General features: G+C 49.4%; 1 protein-coding gene across 7 annotated transcripts in view; it reads left to right on the plus strand.

Moving 5' to 3' along the window:
• The window catches only part of Hth (Meis homeobox homothorax), a 570441-nt gene that overhangs the window by 264042 nt on the left and 285312 nt on the right, over nt 1–21087 (plus strand). The window lies entirely within an intron of this gene.

The raw sequence follows: 21087 nt of genomic DNA on the forward strand, positions 1-21087 counted from the left end.
TGAGTGTAGTAATTCCGAGTCATGCCGAATTCTTAAATAAACAAGCGATCAGGTGGCAGGAAAAATTTATAGCTACACGAAGTGACTAGGAATCGGGACGGGACGGTCGTAAACGTTTGAGTTACGATCGATTCGGCCGACCCGTTCAAATTCCTATAAATTATATTTATAGGCCCTGGGCAGATTTAATCCTGACACGATAAGTGTAATTCCCCATAATGTTACTTACGCGTTAAACGCAATTTTTTTTTCTCCCGCGACGGAAGATGAAAGCGGCACGGTCGCGACGGTAGACAAAAATGGAACCCGAGATATCGGAAGATGACGCTTTCGGCCGCTTTTCTAAAAAAGGAGAACAACTATAAACACGATCATTTTATCGCTGTATCGATAAATGTACGGTCAAAGAAATATAGATGGCAATAAACTTATCGGGAATATAAAGTCCTTAGTCGCAATAATCTTTTTCCTCGTTAACGCTTGTAAATGACACAGTTGATATTTTAATAATACGGCCACATTAAATCTACCTCTTAAGCTACTCGCCTCTGATAATCAAAGCAATGCGTTACACATAAATACCGCCATAGCTAGCTTATATAATATTCGATAGAAAGGCTTTCCACTTTTTCAATTTGGGCATTTAACTATCCCATGACCGCCAGGTATTTATGTACAGAGGTATATCTTCGCGTTCTCGGGTAATAATGGCGTTTATAATACTCTATTCCAGTGCAAAAGGTTGATGTTAAATAAAGATGCATGCGGAACTATGAACAGCCGTCGAGTTTGTATAAGACGACCGAGCGGTTTCTAAAAATGTCGTCGACAAAATCCGCGATAATTGTGTTTGCTGGTAGTGGACCCGATGGAAACACGGATCCGAGAGCGGCGCAACAATAATTCCGTCGGTCGGGCGTAGACCGCGGAGCGGGTCGAGCCGGGTCGAAGCGGGTTCTCTGAGCGTGGACCACGTACGAGGAGCACGTATGTACCCGGCGAGTCTGGGGATGGGGGGTCAGATCCGCACGAAAGTGGCGAGTGGTCAGCGTCGAATACGAAACGAACGACTGTCCGCCCTGCGGATGACGGTGGCGTGCCGTACATAAGGTATGATCGTCCGTCGACACGAAGAAACCGCGCGACGACGAGTCGGTCGGACGAGGACGGAGCGCGTTTTTCGCATGTGCATCCAATGGAGAGAGAAAGAGAAAGAGAAAGAGAGAGAGAGAGGGGGGGAGAGGAAAAGAAAGGGAGATAAAGGAATAAAGAGAGAGAGAGAGGGAAGGGATAGGAAAGGGAGCACGCGACGATCGAGGAATAAAAAAGGCGGAGGAGAGGCGGAATCGATACAGCGTTGCATCGTGGCCGGGGTCCACGTTCCCCTCGGGACCGGAACGGACGATTTCCTCGGGCTCTGATCAAAGGGAAGGCCGCGTGCACGCGTAAATTCTCACCGTGTAATATTTCATGAGCCGTTTCGCTTTGTCGATGGCCGTCCGCGCGAGGAATAGAGAATGCTGCTCCGAGCGCGGCGCGCACCGTTCGCCACCGAGTCTCCCGATAGGCACTCCTCCGCCCGGCGAAACCTCTCTTGAAAACCAGGCGAACCAAGAGGGAACGCTGCAAGCCGCAGAGGGGAACGGGGCCCCCGGTGGGGCGCGGGGGGATAATTGCACCGGACACGATCCACTGTCTCGAGGTCTCTCACGCGAGACAGGAAGGCGAAGGAGGAGACGAAGGATGGAAAAAACAGGAACGTCGGCCATTCGCGAACGCCTGTCGCGGGATCGTCCTACTCGGCTCGCGCGGGGCCCACGATCGAACCGGGCCCCGATTAGTCGCCGCTTCGTACGCGACTCTTATCTCCTCCACTTGCTCGCCATTTTTATCATTCGCCGGAACGACTTTCGGTTTTAATTTCGTGACGAGAGGATTACCATCGTTAGTCGTAGCAGATTCAACCGGATTACAAATCGAAGGAGTGGGGTTAAGTTACGCGTTCGACTCCGATACAGAGGAGTGGGGAGCGTTATGAGAGTTCATTGTAACTATAATTATAACTTATGCTCAATGGTCCTTTCAGCTGTCGCACCTGTATATTTGCCAATCATTGTGGCACTTCGATTGACTTTTTCGATTTTAATATTGATGTAATCAATATCACAAGGGAGATTGGAATGCTTATTTCTTTAACCGTTCCGAGTTTCTATTTTATATTTATTAAAATTGTTTTTTTACACGTTTACTATATTTTCTTTGACGTATACTCGCCACTATTGCATCTATTTTGTTTCGATTCGTTTCGTTTGATTTTGTAATGCGAATGCACCCGTAAATAAATAAAATAAATTAATAAACTACAATTGCATAGGAACCACCATTGTGCTCCTCCTCTGTAATGTAACCGTCACGTAACCTACGCACATTCCGTCGCTTTTAAATCTGGTTCAATCTCCTGCGTACACCGATTACCACGGTTTTCACGGAAGTCGATTCGAATGCGTTCGACAAAAAATTGATACCGGTGAATTTGAGTTCGGTCGGAGTCTTAAATCGTCGGGTAAATTCTGAACACTCCCGACAGAAAGATTAAATTCTTTTGAAGAGGCCAGCAGGATGTCTTGACGTTGCGTGCGAGATCTCTTCCGAGACCGGCAGGTTCAATTAATTAATACCTACGGACCGAGAGCCGATTATACTCGTTCCCTGTCCGCATTAATTCAGCCTGGGATTCCTGCGTTTACCCGTATCGGTATCAATACAAATCGCGCGGTTTTTACGCTCCTCTAATTGCACGATCGCGAGCATTTGCCCCCGGAGAAAAACCGCACGGTTAATGGGTTCAAATTACCAACGCTATCTTGGCAGACGGATCGCGAGAAGTCCTCCGCGGCTGCCAAGTTAAACGGGGATTTCAATCGCGTTGGCTCCCGACGCGCGAACACACCGCGCATCACAATGGCGTTGTCGCCTCGACGAGGTATATATTAGGCGCAGCAATAAACCGTAAATAATATAATAACCGGTCTCGCGCGGTCGGGGCTACGCGCGTGGTAAGCGCGCCGGGTCCTCGTCATTCATCGGCATAATGCCGCGATTCATCCGCGTGCAACGCACGTCGCCAGGTGACACGGCGTCGGCGGACAAGCAGCGCGCGAGATAATCGTGCCGAGCTTTAGAGACGCTCGCGGATAATGAGCGCCGCCCGTCTAACCTCCAACGGCGATGCCCTAACGAACCGAGCCGATCTTCGACAAAAGGAGCGCACCGTTCGACGAGATCATTAAGCGCCGGAACACTGCGTTATTCTTGCCTCTGACCGACCTTTCTTTTACCGCTCGGATTCCTCGCTCTAGTCGCCGTGGAACTGCCGAGGCCCGATTCTCCACGGCAATTTTTAATCCGTCGCGATTAACGGTCGAGCCGGTATCGGCCGTTTCCTTGACCCTTTCTGAGTCTGAAGTCCTCTCGTACAATGAACATTTTTTTATGCCGGTGGAAGATTTCCGACTCTTCTTTCGACTACGATTTGGAGTAGCTTCGCTTATTTTTCCGACAAAATAAATAATTTCTATCGACGTTCCAGTATTGTAAATTGTAATATTTAATGAGGCAGAATAGAAATGATCCTTCTTTTAACGTCCTAGGTTTTAAAGTAAATAATACATATATTTTATTACAGAAACAAGTAGTGGAATTATTGGGAAAGAATTATTACTTTCTATAACTGTAAATCATTTTGACCACAATTATAAATCCACTCTTCGAGAATTAATGTCTTCGAACATTAGATGATAGGAGAAAACTGTGTTCGATATAGTTTTAGTGAATATCATCTCGAAGGGTCTAATTCCCTGTTTCTCAATCATTGAATTGTTCTCATTAAATATGATTGCCAACCGACTGTGTAATTTCTCTCCGCAACGCGCTGCATCGCACCGGATAAATTATGGGTATTTAAATTGTATCAATCGTATGATCAGTGTCAACCTTTTGTACACGAATATTAACATTTCTGGTCAATCAGTGGCGTGCTTGAAGCAACAGTTGCGGACTTCGCTCAGATAATCGACAATCCATTACAAATTATTATTGTCGTGAACTTTCACTTCTATTTCTTTTCTAACAATGAGTTAATCCTATGAATAAATTTATTATTACTGTTATTATTATCATTATCGTAATGAAGTATCTTTGAGCGTCATCGCAAGAAATCGTATTTAAAAAGTTTCCATTCAAGGAAGGTTTTTAAGATGGATAGCAGTTTTGGGGGTCGTTAGTTTTATAATTGTCCGCGCAAGGTCGTCGATTTCCTCAATTTGAATTCTGCCTCGCTGCCGGAATTTCATTCAAATTCTCAGCAGTGACGGCCTCCGAACATCTGGCCGATCGTGCAGCTGGAAGTCGATGCATTTCGAGAGAGAAAGAAAGGGAGAAAGAGAGAGAGGGAGGGAGAAAGAGAGTCGCGAGATAGGTCGAACGGAGACTCGATAAAAAGCGAGAAGAACCGGACGTTTTTAGGATTCACGTGGCACCGTGCTCTCGGGCCCCATAGAGGCTCCCGTGCGTCGCATCCGCGAACATTTCGCTTCTTTGCTCTAAATCTGCCGGTTGCCCGGATTCTCGACCCTCTCCGAGCGATAAATCTGCTCTCCGTGGATGGAGATGGATTCAGGTTCTGTTTCCGTGTTTGGTGGATGTCCGCCGCGGACGCTTTGTCGTCACAACTGTTCCGCCACGTCGATAAGGAAGCGAAGAATTTCGAGCGCTTGTAGTTCGCGTGCGACATAAGTACCCCGAGCATGAGAACTTCGATTTACATTTCGGTTCGAATGGAAATGCGAATTCCTATTCCACTTTCTTGCGCCGATGCGCTTTTCGAACGCTTCCCATTCAATCTCGCTAAAATTCTAATCTCCAAGTATTTACGACGCGACTAGTTTCTTCTGAGTATCCGTCTCAGCGCTATGATTTTCAAACAAAGTCATTTGCATGGGATCTTCCATTCCTGATTTCTTCAGGCTTTTAAAGAGTCTCACAAAATCTTGTGGTTTTTTTGAAACAAGAGAATAATGTCACATTATGCGGTGATAATAACACCTTAAAATTTCAATAATTAAATACTCGTCTGTGGCAATAACACAACCCTAGGAGAAATTGTAAAAAGCAAGAACGTTTTTAACAGACTTGCTTCTACTCAATCCAACTAGAACCCCATCATTATTAGTGTGCAAAATAAGGACAATTAATTTTCATTTTGTATTTAGCATTTTTTTGTAAATAACAACGCAATGAACATTAGCAGTTTGAGTTTTCATAGGTGTAGAATTTAGTAAAAACATTTGGATTCATTTCTTCCGCGTTGGGTGCATTGTCTTCTATACTCGTACAGTTAACTTCTAATTTTCTCGTTCGTCTCCTGAACGAATTCTTCTTCCCGCGAATAAATAAATAAATAAATAAATTGCATACCGTTCTTTAACATATAAACGGTATTTGAGTGAAACGTACACATCTTTTCGCGGCGAAAATAAAAAGCTCGTCGGAAACCTGCAAAGTCGGTTGCTGAACGACTATTAGTAGTCAATTCCTTGCAGATCGATTCTGCTCGGTCGATTCGAAAGAAGCACCGGGGAACATAAGCGATGGCCGTCCGGGATCCATCACTGGAAATCATCGACCGCGGTCGATGAGCCATCCGCGGGACGAGCCCGGATCGAGCACCGGAACCTCGGCGAACACGGCCGGCACGTCACCGGCGATCGTCAAGGTTCGCTCGTCGGATTTTTACCTCGCGACGCGGCATCGTCGTCGGATCGGTTCACGTAACGCTCGATGCAAATCACCGAGTGACAGGTGAACGTGCACCGCGAGGTGGATTCGATTGCACGGGAGCGCAGCGTGACGCGAGCGGTTCGAGCTCCGATCTCTTCGTTACCGGATCGTCCGCGAAGGGGCCGACCGAGGATGATGCACGGGAACCTCGAGGAGGACGAAGCACGAGGCGAAGAGGCGGCGGCGGTGGAGGAGAAGGAGGAGGAGGAGGGGGAGGGGGATGTGGAGGAAGAGGGACGGGTGAGACGAGGAACGCCCGGAGGACAAGAGGGAGGGAGGAGGGCAGAGGGTTAGAGACAGAAGACCGAGAGACGCGTCACTCGTTTATTTCTGCAGGAGCACGTTGCGCAATTCGATGTACACGACGAGGTAAAAGGGAGTGCAGTGACGCACTCGCGGAGAGTGCATCACGGAGTCGATGCATTGGATCGCGGCAGTTATCGGAGATAAATCACTTACGGCGTGCACCGAGTGTGCGTCGGGGATCCGTGCGCTTATTGCGAACAGGAAGTGCTGGCGATCTTAAGTAGCGGGAGAGACGGAGAGGACACGCAGAAAGAAAGACGGAGAGAGAAAGAGAGAGAGAGAGAGAGAGAGATAGGGGGAGAGAGGGGGGGCCGTAATCGATTCTTATCGTTACGTATGCGCGCAGCAGATACGAGTAATGGGGATTTATTATAATTCCGTTATTCTCCTGTACGTTGTTCGCTCCTTCTGCGGCTTGCTCTTTCTCGCGCCAATCGATTCCTCCTCGGTTATCCGGACTCGCTTTTACGGCGGACGAATTATCGCGGCTCGATACCTTCAGCGAACCGATTTGCATCCGCTCGGCCGTTATTGCTGTATTAAAAGTTAACGATGACACGGCGTGTTATTATATTCCGTTTCAATAACGGCAAGCATTAACCGCGGTAATTCCCTCGGAATTAATTAATCCCCGATAATCGTATCGCCGCGCCCCGACTTCGGGAGAAACGTTCTCCAACGTCCGACGAAAACCAGCCGGCCGCCGAACGATCCTGCCACATTGTAGGCACACCACACCATGGCCGGCCGATCGCGTTTTAACGATCCGTCGCATGTCTCCGCGATAAACGGCTGGTCCACACGGGTCCCACGTGAAAATTAAATCGCGACAAGCACGGCCGAACGACCGTTCTTAACTGGTCCCTCCGAGATGCGCCGCTGCCGACCTGGCTGCAGATGCAGATGCAGAAATGCAACCGAGAATTTCTGTCGTCGACTGGATTTCATGTGCCGCAAGTTCGATGTTTCTAGACTCGCCGTGACATTGGCGATGATTACCTGCCTGAATAATTGAAGCGACTCTCGTATCGGTATCCTATAAAATAACTCGTTTGTAGATGCACGTTTCTGTTCAATCCTCCATGGGTCCATTATTTATATATAGACAACTTGCACGGCGTTTACTTCGTATCTCGGTTCACTGCTTTCGAGGTTACTAGAAATTTTACACGTCCCCATAATGTGTACAAAAGTTAAGCAATTCAAATCCTTTTGTTAGACTGATGGAGTTGGTTACTGACTGTATGACCAACTGCTCTGCTTTTGACGTATTTTTTAGTATAATTAATATTATATTTACCGAATAAGACATATTACATATTTTTTCCTTTTCGTTTTGCTTATATTCTAAGACATTTCATATATCAAATTCGATAAACGTATAAATTTAATTATATGCAAAAGCAAACAGTGCTTGGTCATACTAAAGACACGGCAAGACATAGCAATTGGTCATACTAAATCGCCATAATAAAATTGTTCTTGCGTGGGAATTTTCATATACTGTCCATAGTTTATCGATATTTGCATCGAAGTCTTAGATCAATCCTTAATGATTCATATATCTATTAGTAGCCTAGCTCTTCAAATGATCCCCATACAGTCGAAAGTGCAATACATTCAAAGATGCAACATCAGTTGTAAATCCAGCTGAAATAAAGCAAGCGCAGGATTTTAAGGAACTTCTGAATGAAGTTGATCCCTAAGGATCTATCCAGATCCGGCAGCGGTCACGCCCAGAGGATAGGCTGCAGTGTCTACGCGTAGCGCGTCAACGAGCCGTTCGTAAATTCTCGGTGGATAAACTGGCAAGAATAGTTCGCATAATTCTTCAAGGCCTACCAGTTTTGACGGCGGCAGGCGGCCTATCTTGGCACAATCTCTTTCTCTCCGCGTCCCTCGTCCCAGCTTTCTCTCTCCCTCTCTCTCTCACTCTCTCTCTCTCTCTCTTTCTCTTCTGCCGAGCCGCGTCGACTTGTTCGTTCTGGCCCCCGTCTTTCCATCTTTTCTCTCTCGTCCCTTTTTTTCGCCGGCTCTCTCAGCCAGTACGTCGGCAAGGCTCTCGCGAGGCGAGCGATGTAGGCTCTCTCTGGTCCCGGGATCTTCGGAGAAGAGAAGGAAGGAGAGGCCCCGAAGAATGCAGGGTCCGGAATACATGCACGCGGATATGAGCTGGGCCCGGTGAAAGCGGATCGTTAGCGCGCGGTGTTCGCGTTATCGCCGCGTTGTCGCGATAAAACGCGGCGGCGCGGAATGTAGCCGCTTCACGTCTCGTCTTGTCGCGTCCTCGTCGCGTCCTCGTCTCGTCCGCGTTCCGTCTTCGTCCCGACGCGTCGCGGCGAGGCAAACGACGGAGTCGCGCGAGACCCACGCGGCGGTAATTAAATCGTTCCAGAAATTAAGAGGCTCGCGGTTTCGCTCGCGGTCGCCGCGGCTCGATTAGAACCAGCTCTCCTCGGACCTTCCTATTAGCCGGTTGCTATCGATCCTGATCGCTGACATTTCCAGGAACCGCCGGGATTGCGCCTCGGCATCGCTTCGTAGACCATCCGATCTATTAGAACGCGCGCGGACGGAGTTAATTATCGATTAGCTCGAGTTGCTCGAATGTGGAGCAGAGATGATCGTTCACGGTGGCCCGTGTGTGCCACGTGAAATCCGAGCACCGGGGTTGTTCGCGGCGCGACGCTCGCCGGGTCGTAATGTTTTCATGTCTCGCCTGCCGGTTGGCACTCCCTGGATCGGGATCGAAGGTTAGGTAACGAGTTCGAGGAGATCAAAGAAGGAACTCGTGCGCTCGTGGGAGATTGCCGCCCCGGGCGGCTACCGATCGAAGACTCATCCGCCAGGGAGACATATAAAGGGAACCAGGCGTCTAACGTTCGCAGATTTCTGCCGGCTCGCTCCCTTTTATCTTCTACTTTATCTTCCGCTGGAATTACGGCACCGGCGCGCCGCAAATCTCGCGGCGTTCACTTAATCCTCGTTTACTTTCTCGCACGTGTCGACGCGTTTTAATTGCTGAAATCGACGACCTCGATCTTTCGAATCTCAACATTGTCGTTTCTACCCTAGCACCGAGTCTGGTCACGACTCGACCGCAGTTGCTGTTTTTGCAGGCCTTCGATAATGTTCACCCGATGGACGACATGAAATAGAAATCTAATGGACATTGACTTATACTTGTAACAAGCAGATGATCTTATACTTGTAACGAGTCCTGATCTTTGTGCAACACAAGAATTGCCCGCGTCGATTGCACGAAACAGGTGTTAAATAGAAAATGATCACCTCCGGTAATAATTTGAATAGCTCGTGCACAATATCATTTCCATTACAAATGTTTATGTAGGTTTATACCTCAGGCTACCAGTTTGCCATAAAACCGCAAAACTCGCAGTATGCTTGTTCAGATTTTTTAACGTTTAGGACCAAGAAGAAATTTTCTGAGTAATCAATACAATTAGACTGATTGCGTTTGAATTATGGGGATACAGTGAAATTCGTGAACGGCGTGCACTGGGTACGCGTATAGAAAAGAAGGTCGGCGTTTGGAGGAAGCAAAAAAAAAAAAAGAAATTGTATAATCGCGTCTCACCTGGACGCTGATGAGTTATCGGGCCCGTTCGACGTTGTTCGCGGAATCGGATTAAACGCGTCACGCGCCGCGGCCCGTGAAGAGAAACGCGAAGCCTCGGCGGATTTTAATTGTGCGACGCTTTTTGTCGCGGCTTTTCGTTACGTCTCAACGATTTCCATGGTAGAGTTCGATTTCTCTGCTTGGCTTCCCGTAATCCTGTAACTATCGTTATCTACTTACCGACGGAATCCCGAGCGCTCGCAGCTCCGGTGTCGCGCAAATGCGTCACTCGCGTAAATTAAAAGCTTCTTGGTATTAATTGTATTAATTGCATAGTAATTGATCGTACTCCCAATTTCTGCAAAGTTTTTTATATACCGGAAGCAATTAGCTGGCGTGTAAATTAAAACGAAGGCGCGGGAGACGTCGCCGGTATAATGTAATGAATGCGTTTCGACCATGTTCCTTGAACACAGCGATTCCAAAGTCTAACGTTGCTTCTGCCGAAGTCTGAAACGGGTCTATACCATGAACCTTCTCAAACATACGTCTTCCAAGGTTCAAGGATAGACGAGCATTTTCGCGAAGAACACTTCCTGCGGATGATGTCGTTGTCACTGGCTGATCAGCCGAATGGCGAACGTAAATGTCAGCCTATGTACAGACGCAGCCTCGTTTGACCCTGCTCGGTTGAACTCTCGTCGCGTGACACGTTGTAAATCACCGGGGCCCACCGTAGTAGCGATACGTGCCTGACCAGTTTGATGGCCGCGGCTCATTGACGCGGTTCCTCGTCGCCCCTCCATTCACAGGATCCGCGGCAGCGTTGCAGATTCCGGTGCATCTGGCGGTTTTGGCTGCCTCGACTTCTGCCGTTGCGAGCCAGAACCCTATCCAAATAAATATTTCTCCTTTCGATCGAACTTTTTCCATTCGATACTCTCGTCAACCCGAACCAACTCGGCACGAAAATTCCTGCTTAAAGTCGATCCTTTAAATTATCTTTCTGTAGAGGTGTTGCAACATTTAACCCTTTGGCTATGAAGGATTTTCGTACACACCGTGCGCGCAGTATATGATATTTCAACTACGAACTATACTATTGCAATTTATTGCATACATATATTACATTATTCCTCACATGGGGTTATTAATATTAGTAATAATTTCTGTTAAAATATGGACGACAATGTTTTAAAAAATTCTACTCGAACCGACTGCCTTTTAAATATTCCATAACTCGTGAGGACGGCGGCCATTGCGCCGGTTGTCGAAAGATTAGCATGGAGACTTCGCAACGATAGGGCGCCGCGTCACCCGAGCCGGTCCGCTTTAAATAATTTCGCGGCAGAATAGGTAAGCGGTGCCTATAATGTATTCCAACCGCGTGGCTTATCAACCGTTCGACCGAATGAACTTATCGAGGAACTAGCTCGCGCGCGCCGCCGCGGCCGCACGGTGCCGCGAATAATCCCGGCCGGCCGTGAAATATGGCGTTAATTCCGATCTCGGCTACTGATTTAGACGGCACCGATTTGCACCGGTAATTCGTTCCACGGTGTGCATTAACCTTACGAGCTCGCTGGGAATCGTTTATCCGCCGCGCCGCGCCGCGCCACGTCGATGCCACCGTCTTCGGCGCTGCCACGCCGATTAAACTTCGCTCGAAGGTCGCCGAACTTTTCTTCGTTTCGATAAACACGAGTTATGGCATCCGGCTGTACGGCGGTCTGGGACGATGGCGGGCCCAGATCCGCGGTTTTATGGGTGTCATGGGCGTGTCGCGAACGTTTTTACTCCGTCATTTCTGTATTACACGGGGTTCGTTTAATGAATGAAAATCAATTCCTTGTTATCCGCCCGTGCCTCGACTGGAAGAAGGTGGAGCGCATTTGGATCAGTCAGTCGGTATGCCGGTATCTTAATCCGATCATACTTTATGAACGACAGTAGGCTGGCTGCCGCCCTTGTTCACGCTGCGGATTTTACGCGCTCGGCCTCGACGGAGCGAGACTCGTAACTTCACGCGTCTCCACGAGGTTTCGCGACCCCTCGCCTTGTAATGGCTCGGAAACGTCGCGAGCGCTAAACATAATGATATGCTTTAATCTGAGACATCGTTAATTCTGCCGTGGCTGCGACGGATCGTTCGAGCAAAGAGCCAGAAACCAGCGTCGGCACGAAAGCCCGCTCGCGTCGGATCATCGCGCAGTAAACTTCGTTGGCGCTCGCTCGCGTAAATCCAGGAGTCGTTTCTTTAATTTTATTGCCGAAGCGAGAGCCATTAACAGATCGTGTAAATCTCGGCTCGGCGGCGTCCATAAAAAAGAAATGATTAACATATTGAGCGCGAAGCGTGCAGCCGCATCGGAGTGCGTTCTCGCATGCTGCAGGGGCAACATCGAAGATCGGATTCCGTCGACGGGTGTGTGATCCGATCTTTTCAGCCGACGATAAGAGCTATTCGTATCGGCCACGCCGGGAGTTTCCGTCGGCATTCTTGCTCGAATCCTGCGAACGGCAACGAGCTGCTGAATCGCGCTCGGCTCTTCTTTTTGTCTCGTCGGAACCATTACCTACCGTGGTCCGCCTACTAGAGTAGCGACTTCTACTCTGGACGCTGAGGGCTCGGTACTCCTGCGGCCGGGCCCCGAGATCCTGGATAACAGTTATTAGGGGCTTTTTATAATGCGCGCGGCCCTCTCTGTTTCTCCGGCGAGGAGGTCTTGCTCTTCGTCGCTCTGCTTGCTGCTTCGTTCGCGGCAACCACCTACCAGAAGACCCCGGCTAACCATCGGCGAAGCCTGACGCGCGAGACCGAGACAGGGCACCTTCGCTGCGCGCTGAAGAGGCGAGCAAGAATGAGAGAGGGAGAGAGAGAGAGAGAGCAAGAGGGAGAGGGGTCCTGCAACGTTTACCCGTGCAACCGCGGTAAACGTATGCGTAGGACACTCCCAGCCGCTTGATTATATATAATTATCGGCATTTTAATAACTAATCATTTTCCCTGGCTCCTTCTTCCTTCCTCCGCAATTCCGAGGAGAAAGGAGCAGCTTCCGACGACGACGAACTCCGCTACCGTATCTCCGGCTCTGCTCGCTCCTCCTTCGCCGGCGTATGCATAGTAATAACAGGGATACGTCTTTGTTGCTTCGAATAAAATGAGATACGACGGCGGGCAAACAGCTCGCGGTACTCTCGAACTGACTTCGGTAAAATGGCGCCCGCGACTTTTAACTATTTCCATAGAAACGCGTTCGAGTTGTCGCCAAGCGGCCAATCGGTTTCCCCCGTTCGCAACCACGGTTCCCGTCGCAACCTGTAATTTCGTTCTGCCGCGTTTTCGGTAGTTTACTACCAATTAGATCGCGGCGTGCTCGTGTAAATTCACGGGCTCGGACGGTAATTCGCAAAAACAACGTTTAAACGTGCATCAATCTTCAACGAATGAAGTTGCACAACCGTTTTATCATTCTAACTCCGTGCTTCTGTTTTACGGCGTTATGCAGATTAACTGGTTCTGTAAACGCGTATCATGATCCTCGATGATGAATCGGCACTCCTCCGGCGAGAAAGTAGATCCGTTCGGGCAGCCTCCGATCGAAACTGTTACGTCGTACTCAACGCGTCGCGCATTAATTGCCGCCGCCCGCTGCCATAAAGTACCTGTAAACTTTCGAACCGGCAATTGTTATCGATACAAATATCGCTGAATGGCGTCCGCTCATTAACGTTTGCGTTCGCCGCGCTAATTGAACCGCGGCCCAAAATCGCGCGTTAACGCGGTTTAAAATTGTAAGTAGGCGATGCGATAGTGCAAAACGATAAGGCTCGGCTGCATCATTGCGCGCAACTTTGCTGAAATTGCATAGATAAAGAGCAAGTGAACTACACAGAACTTTTGTTCCGACACGTATAAATAGCATTATGCTCGTTGAATACATGCGATTTTTCATGCTGCGGCGACGCGTTGCTGCAATTCCGGTCGAAATGCAAAGCGCGTACATGTTTTTCGTAACTGTTTCTCGGTGATCCAATACATAGTAAAATAACGAAGATATTTACGTATTTTACTTCTATTTCTCTCAACTTTTTTCGTCTTCCTCTTCCGCATTTCTCTTTTCGTCCTATCGAGAAACTCGTCGGCTGTCACATTCGGTATTTCTGGAAATCTTTTAATACCTCCAGTAAAGAAATCTGTGTCCAACACGTCTATATTTGAACCAACCATTTCACGTCAAAATTCTGTTGTTAGAAATTGTCCGGTGTACTAGTCCAATTTTAACGCTACGAGATGGTGGTTATGTCAAAACGAATTTTAACATTCTTACATCATCTAATTTCGGAAGGACGTTTAGAATGATAGCGAACGAAACTCTAGTGAAATTGTACACGGGAATTAAATAAGGAATAAGAATAAACCATTGACGAACGAGCAACAATGCTTGTGTACAGCAGGCTTAAACGCTCGCGGCGCGTTAATTAAAAGGGCGCGTCGTTCCCCGAATAAGAACCTTCCATTTTCCCCGTCATTTTCCCGGGCTCCCCCAATATTTCTTGGAGGGCGCATCGATCACGTTAAACGCCGAAAAAAATCGCCGATTCGGCGGAACCGCCTTCGATTATCCGGCCGGTGCCGGGCGCCTGCGGGGGTGGGCAAGAAGATCCGTTGGGGGCGAGCGCGATAGTCGGGTCGCTCGTAAATATCCGGGAACGTAATTAAAAGCTATCGATTTGTCGTAAACCGCGTAATTGCACGAGTTACTACGCGCTTCGAATAATCGCCGTTCCCGGCCGGGAAACTTCGTAGGGCCGCGCCGCCGGAGATAACGGAATATTTACATATTATCGCGGAGCCCGCACGATCCACCTACGGTTACCCCGCGCGCGCGATGAACCCGTCAGCCTCCCGCCGGGCCAGGGGAAGGGCCCCCGGGTATAGGTATCGTGTCGCGGATTCGAAATCCGCCGCGGGGCCGAGATCCGAAGAAATTGATGGCTCCGAATCCGTTGGATCCGCCGGAAAATACGATTCCATGGAAGGGAGCACGATGTTCGAACGATAGACCCTTCTTCGACTATCGACGCCAGCGCGCTGCTCGGCGAGCGTACAAAATTCTCACCAAAGTATTGCGAATCAAACTTTATATAGGGAAGATGTCCCAATTTTCACGATCCCGGCATAAAAACGTATAGAAAAAGAAAAATGTTGTATATAAATTAATGATCTATTTTTTTTTTACCTATTAATGTGTAAAATTTAAGGAAGGGTATCTCAATTTTCGTAACAGCTTTCTTTTTTGTCAATGCTACATAGAATTTCGTTTATAATATTTTGGTATCAATTTTCTACACTCGCGAGCAGCGATCATTATCTCTTAATAGTTAGCCCAACTATATTAGAAGAATTTTATATAGCACTTGTCCAATCTAACTTTTTAAATCATATCTTCTTCGATGTTAAAAATTTTAAAACTTTCGCTGATTTTTCTATTTTATTTGTACATTTTAAACATAATCTCATTATGTGCTTGTCTAATAATTCGATGCATAAAATCCAAATGAATTATTCACATATTATATTATAGAGAGAAGTAATGTATAAAGGAGCAACGGCGCGTTATTCGTTCGTTTCATTTATTAAGAGAAATTGGTGGGAATACTTGATTTTGTGCAAATATATTCCACTACAGTCACGCATGTCGAGCTGTCGGTAGAGGGTATTCTGTTTCGAATTGTTCTTTGCATTAGATTGCATCGATAATCTGAAGTGTCTCGTTCGGGAAACGAAATAGTAAGAGGGAGCACAGTCTGTCCGGCTGAGTGAGTCACTTTATCGATTATTCTGATAATTCTGCTGCTTAACACTCCGACTGCCACGTTACCCACACGTGCGCGGCGGAAGTATTTCCTCAGGTTACAAAATTGATTTTCAATGTATTGCATCTTCTTAATTCCAATAAGATTATCGTTCAATTATAATTCGACAAAATAAAATATTTTTAAAAAATCTGTTAAATTTCAATGTGACAGTGAAAGTGTTGACTCTTAATGGGCCGAAAGTTTTCTGCTGATTTTTGTCTGCAGACAATTTACAAGACGTTCGCTTTGATATTTATATAATTAAGACGTATACCTCATCTTGTGAAAAAACTAAAATTATTTCATAAAAAGTCAATATATTAGCACGCGGCCCATAGAGGGTTGAAATCCGCCAGTACGCACGCGAATACATACATTTATTCGATATTGCCGACATTATTTATTCTCTGGAGATAGATAAAGCACCCGTTTACTGAATGTTTTATTATCAAAGCGAATGGAGTTGATTTACCGTAAATCATTCGCTTCGAAGTACGCGTGAACACGAATCCATGCATTTTATTACCGTTAATTACTGACGGACATTCCAAAGGATATATTATCTGCCGATGATTTATTAACCGAACTTCCTTCACGAAGATGACGAACAAATGCTATCGCGAAGTTCACCTTCGAACGACAAGAAGTGTAAAAATCGCGGTGGCGCCGCTCGGCGGTGGCTCGCCGAGAATTTTGCGAATAGTCGTAGCGTTCTAACGGTTAATTGCATCCCCTAGGAACACGTAGCCGATCATGCTAGGTGTCCGGGTTCTCCGGGGGATTTCCTTTCCCGCTTCTTTACGCTCCCCTCTCTCGCGGTCCCTGCTTAATGGCGAGGCGGTTCGTTGCGAGTCGTAAAACACGAAGATCCCTTTCGCTGATTAAAAGCCCGTCGACAGTCGTGTCGTTCGTTAGGCCCCGGGTTCCGTGATCGTCCCGTTTCCTGTGACAGTTCCAACGTTTCTGTTTTCGTTGCTTGAGCACCGCCGTGGTGGGGAGCAGGGGCCAGCCGAAGGGACCCCGGGGCTCGTAGGACACCCGACAACCTCGAATCGTGTAAAGTCGTAGATTTTTGCGTTCGATTCCGTGGCCGGGGTCCGGGAGAAAAAACGGTGTCCTGTCGTGCGAGCTGGCTGTAAGTCGACGAGGAAACGCGATACGCGAATGGAAGGAGCGCGGGGGTGGGTCGGTGAAGGTCATATAGATTTCAGGACACCTGATACCTCCGAATCGACCGGGGGGTGGAGTCGTATCGCCCCCGACATCTGAACTCCCGGAGTCACTGGCCCGATGATCGCGAGAAACACGTGTTGACATTTCGCAGTGTGAACGAAGCGCACGAACGTTCCCGATTTTTTCGCCCGGGCCGCGATCGTCGCCTAGGATCGGTCGAGTCTGGCGCTCGCTGGGAACCAGGGTCAAGGTCTGCCAGCCCCCGGAGTGCGTCCTCCTCGCGCCCCCTTCGTGTTCCTGCATCGGTCGTGAAGACAGATTACGAGAGCGGTGTGTCCTGTACACGCGGACTTGTTCTTCCTCCTTTTTGAAACGCGACGGAGCGGCTGGCGTCGCGTGATACCAGTCAATCATCACCGAAGAGGACTCGACGGCCGAAAAGTGCGCCGCCAGCTTCCCGCCTGTGCGTATGCGAGCCGGCGCGGTGCGACCGAGTCGTCTCGGAAGTGAACGGTCTAATTAGTCCCCCCCGGAGCTCGAATCTGCGTACAGTTCTCGCGCTCTCAGCCTCGCTCGCGTGACGCGCACGCTAATTGCCGAAATATTAATGGGTCCCTTCCTGCCGGGGGGCATCTTCTCTCGACTTCCTCTTCTTCGGCTTCCTGGTCGTCTTTCGCCGCACAATGGAGGCCGGATGATGCCGGTCGCGTTCGAGGGAACCGTTCGGTTCGGAATAAAAACACCTCTCGGCGAGCAGATTAATTTCCCTCGCGATCGAATCTTCTCGCTGACTGCTCGGTTTCCGCGGGAAAGAGAGAGAGAGAGAGAGAGAGAGAGAGAGTAGCTGCTCGGGAAGTTTAAGGGGGCGACGATCGGCGCTCCGCTCGAGCGACGAAGTGGCCGGAGCTTTATGAAGCACACACGGTAATGGTTACCTTCGGCGAGGGGTGGCCGACGGGGGGCCGATCCGAAACGCTCGGCGTGTGCAGTTCCGCGCGCATTTGCGGATCCATGGATTCGTGAACGGCTGTAAGTGGACGCCCTTCTCGTAACGCGACGGTGAAGCCAACTCGAGTGAAGTTAAGGAGGGGCTTGGATGGCTCTTCCTGCGGGAATAGGAAGTCCAATCCACCCAGCGCTTCCGTCCCCCTTTTCCTTATACCCGAGGGCGCATAAATCACTCGTTCTCTCTGCCGCGAAACCTCGGGAATGTTTGCTTCACCGACGCGGTGCTATTTCGTTCACTCTTGGTCAACCTTCCGAATTCAATCTTTCGAATTTGCTTCTGTTTGGAATTGGTCACGCGGATCTGAATGGCGTTAGTCACGTCGCTATCCTTGTCGCGTTCAGCAAGACATTTTCTGAGTGATGTGGCTACGCGACGAGTGACGGGGATCCTTCTTGCACCTCGCAATCGTCGAGCACAATTCCCTACGTATCTTACTGAATCCAAAACGTACCACGTGTCTCTGTCATTCTTGATGTGCAACGTCACGGTACCACACCGTTGTTACATTCTTCAGTTTGCTTATATTCATCGTTACACTTTGTGCTCGATGAAATCTTAAATATTTCTCATTTCATTCTTTTTTCACTCTTCTCTCCTACACTTCGTGCTGTATAGTCTGATGACATTCGCCCGCTTGTCTACTTAACAAAGACAATCCAGGCAACAACACCGTACGACCATGCACTCGGGATTCCTCGTGATCTCGGTAATCCCTGTTCACGTCCTCGCCTCGGCCGCGCTCGTGTCATTATACGTAGGTATTGGAAATGAGCTCGTGCGACGGTCTAGCACGCAACGCGTCGAGAACGACCGGTAATAATTGATAAATTCGTTTGAAATTCTGTTTGTCGCCACCCCTGTCGTCCGGCCGGCGGAGTCAATGAGAAAGAAGAAAGGTGCTGTTTAAAGTGTCCGTCTTGTCACACGCGAGCGAGCGAGCGGGCGAGCGGCCCGCGGTTCTCGGGGCTCGCGGAGGAGCCGGTGTGCGCCTGTACGTGTTCTACATAGGGTGGCGAGACGGGGGCGGTTGGTAAATGTAAGCAGTAAGCCATTTTCCAGACGATGAGGCGCGAAGCCCCGCTCGGCCTCTTAGCGCGGGTAATCCCTGCTTTACCAACCGAGCCTGCCGGGGGAAGCCCGCCGCAGGTGCGACCCCGGGGCTTCTTCCCCCGAGGCGCAGCCCATATTTAATATCGCCCGTTCTTGTTAGACCTCGGGCATCGGCGGGCCGGGCTGCCGTGGAACTCGTTTCCTTCGCGTCGCGTCGCGTCGTCGCGGACCTGGGCCCGGGCCAGCTCGATATCGTTCGCGACCGATCGACGTTAATTACGCCTTAACGTGTCTCGATAAGCGAGCAGTATCGATTAAAATTAGCGGCGCGATAAATTAGCGCGCGACGAGAAGGGAAATCTCGGGGCCAGTACCCGATCGGCGAGCTCGCCGGTAGATCGATAAAATTAATTGTTACCCGTCGCTCCGCAGCCTGACCGTACAATAATAGGTGTCCCCTGTTAAACTGGCTCGCATCCTTCCCGGCTTTTCCTCGGCGTGCTTTCGCGAGGCTCCGTTCGGCAAGGATCGGCGTCAACTTTCACGCGTTCCGCGGCCTCAAGGTCTGTACTTGACTGCGACCAGACAGGCCGAGTCACGTCCGTGACACGAATCCACGCTCGGTTTCCTGTTTCCAAGTCAAGTTCACTTGTTCCTGCCAAGATCGGCGATCGTCCGCGGAGCCGAAGTCTCTCGGAGCAGCGAGGGGCTGCCGCAACGAGAACCGTGTCCTTTTCGATCTCATTACTCATTGCTATCATTGCGTACTATTTACCCGTGGGCAGGTGATTGATGATCGCGCGTTGCCGCGCGGTGATTTTTCAGCTCGCCCCGGCTTCGCGTCGGACTGGAATTCTGCATCGTTTGCGCTGCCTTATCCGCGCGAGCAGACCGAGTCGATTTCAAACAAACGGAGACGGGATAATCCAGCAGTTGGTCGCATTTTCAAATGAACGAAATTATAAATCCCTGGAACGTATCGTCCTCGCGTCGCCTCGAGTCACGCGGAGTATCCACGCGGGTTCCTGTCGCGAGCGTAAATCGTTGTTGTTTCGCAGTACAATGTATCGCAATTAAAGCAGAAGAACGGTGACACGATTTCCTGAGATGCACAGATCCTGTCCGCGCGCAGCTCGCTCCGCTCGCAAGGGAATCCTGGGTCTCGTTCCCGTGGTAATTACGAGGGAGACACAGGTGGAGACAAACGCGCGACTTCGTTAATAATACCGTTCCGGCGGGGAAGGCAGCGCGAAGGAAGCGGTGGAAGAAGTTTTGCCAACCAATTGGCCGCGACGCGCGCGATAAGAACTCAATTACCGTTTTATCCAATTGCGCGCTCCTCTTCCTGGCGCCATCCTTTTTTTCCCCCGCGCTCGCGATGGGAACGGAAAACATTCCACCCGGCTCTCGACTCGGCGCACAGACTCCCGGCGCGCCCGTTTTGTTAAGCGTCCTCTTTTTCGCGCGGATTTAATGTCTCGGCGCGCAAACACACGCGCACGGCACACAACGTCACGGGCCGCGACGCGTCGGGAAAACCGTGATCGGACCTCGCGAGGATTCGAAAGTCGACCGACAAGCGAGATCTCGATGTCGAACGGCTTTCCTCCTGCTCGCGGTTGGAAATTTAATTAAAACTTCGAACCGGCCGCCCGGAAATGGAAATTGCGTTTACTTATTTATTATTTGGCCGCCGGTAATTTATGCGCCAGTGCCACGAGTAATTCAGGACCAATTACTTGAATCCGGATATTCCGCGATAATGAACGTTTACAAGCGTTGCACGAGCAACAAGCCGGCGAAACGAATAAACACCTCGTCGCCGTCGCAGTCGTCGTCGTCGGCTCGCCGGGTACAGTGTTCGTGCAATGCCATCGGCCGCGGCCGAGGCTGCATCATTTACCGTGGCAGCCGAACAATACCATATCTTATTCAATCTCATCGGCCAGCTAACGTTTGTCGGCGTTTCTAAGAGGCATTGTTCGGCATCAACAGTTAGTCCGATTCTAAGCAGATGTTGCCCGGCCATCGAGTGCGTTGCCACGTAATTAGCGGCGCGTAATCTGGCCGCGTGGCAGCGGCAACGACGCCATTACGGCTCCGACGGCCGCGAACAATGAGAGATACAATAGCAACGAGACGATTGCGAGCAGCGAGTGGCCCGCGGATCGAATCAATGCGCCTCGTGAATCCCGGCGTGCGAGCGAGCGACGAAAGCCGACAATGTGTCCTACACTCGCCACGCCCTTCAATTTTTGGACTTCTTAGA

The sequence above is a fragment of the Augochlora pura genome, chromosome 4 (genome assembly GCF_028453695.1).
Source record: "Augochlora pura isolate Apur16 chromosome 4, APUR_v2.2.1, whole genome shotgun sequence".
Classification (NCBI taxonomy): domain Eukaryota; kingdom Metazoa; phylum Arthropoda; class Insecta; order Hymenoptera; family Halictidae; genus Augochlora; species Augochlora pura.